Source organism: Octodon degus, unplaced genomic scaffold (genome assembly GCF_000260255.1).
Source record: "Octodon degus isolate 3935 unplaced genomic scaffold, OctDeg1.0 scaffold00423, whole genome shotgun sequence".
Taxonomy (NCBI): domain Eukaryota; kingdom Metazoa; phylum Chordata; class Mammalia; order Rodentia; family Octodontidae; genus Octodon; species Octodon degus.
Genome location: NW_004524999.1, coordinates 7,006 through 8,534, shown reverse-complemented (window position 1 = coordinate 8,534; position 1,529 = coordinate 7,006). Strand labels below are relative to the sequence as shown.

The following is a 1,529-nucleotide window of genomic DNA, read 5'->3' as shown; positions in this document are numbered from 1 at the left end:
GGATGCTGTATGTATACATGCCAATATCCCAAGATGAATATATTCAATATGTATCATAAACATATGCTAATAAAAAGTTATAAATAATTAAATAAAAATAAAAAGAATAAAAGGGTTGCAGGTATAGCTCACTGTAAAGGCCCTGAGTTCAATCTCCAGTACCACAAGAAGAAAAAAAGAAACACACAAACCAAACCAAACATTCCTAACTAATATGCTGGTGTCTTAGTTACTTTTCTCCCATTGCTGAGACAAAGTACTGGACACCCAAAAATAAGAAAGGAAAGGTTTAATTAGTTATATTTTGTGTAGATTTCAGTCTAAAATCAGCTGGCTCCAATGGAGGGTGGCATGGCATGGGGACAACAGTTCAACACAGAAGACCGCAAAAGCAACAAGAGCAAAATGATAAGGTTGAAGCAGCCTCTTTTTCTCCCTTATATTGTATGCCTACTACCTGCCCATACAATCTCCATGCCCTCTTCTCTTCCACAAGCTCAGGATGTTTACAAAGCCCCCTGCTGAGTAAAACTTCTAAGCTCCTCAAGTTGATAGAATATACCAGCCATTACATCTGGTAAACACAGTTAAATGGTACTAATTTTAAGGCTAGGACTATTTTCATGTGAAGATTGATTTGAAATATTTGGGCTTTATTTATATGGTTAATAAAGATATATATAATATGTGTTTCACATAAATCATTTCACCATTTTCTTTTTGAGTATTTCTTAACTGTGTCTGGGTAGTAAAACTACAATCATTTGAGTGATTTAAATAAACTTCTAAATTCCAGTTTCAAAAGTATACTATTTCATTTAAATAACAAAAAGTACATATACAAGGGCCGGGGAGATGGCTCAGTGGAATAAGTGCTTCCTTGGCAAGCGCAAGGACCTGAGTTCAATCCGCGGTTCCACCAAAAAAAAAAAAAAAAAAAAAGTACACATACAGAAATACATCTGAATGTCTTCCAGGCACCCAGAAACAACTTCAATGTAATAATTAATTTTATGTGAATTAATCTGGTTTTTGGTCTAGTATAATGTTAAGGAAAATTAATGAACTAGTTGCATACTCCACTCCATTCTTTCTAGAGGACAACCTGCAGCCTTAGTGAAGGTGAAGTTGATCTCTCTGGAGCCAGTCAACTCAGCTAATTGTGAGGCAGTTATACAGATAATACAATAGAATTCATTTTAGCTCACAAATGATCCTTCAGATTTCAGTTCCCTCTGACTATAGAAATACAGCATTGGTGCTCGCTTCGGCAGCACATATACTAAAATTGGAACGATACAGAGAAGATTAGCATGGCCCCTGCGCAAGGATGACACGCAAATTCGTGAAGCGTTCCATATTTTTCAGTTACTGCTAAGATGTCTCTCGGGTAGGTGGATGTTCAAGAAGAAGGGGGTGGTGAATGAAAGCAAGAGACAGTAAAAGGAATACTGTGGGACAGTCCTGCTTCAAGGTTGTATATGGTGAGATTTTTGGACTTATGTGCAAACATGAGAAGCATAGAATTC

The 1,529-nt window shown here is 36.6% G+C and overlaps 1 non-coding gene across 1 annotated transcript; it reads left to right on the top strand.

The window, feature by feature from the left end:
• Nucleotides 1-1,258: 1,258 nt before the first annotated feature.
• Nucleotides 1,259-1,365, top strand: LOC111814687. The gene has a single exon (XR_002819601.1). It is a non-coding gene; the product is annotated as a U6 spliceosomal RNA (small nuclear RNA).
• Nucleotides 1,366-1,529: the final 164 nt, after the last annotated feature.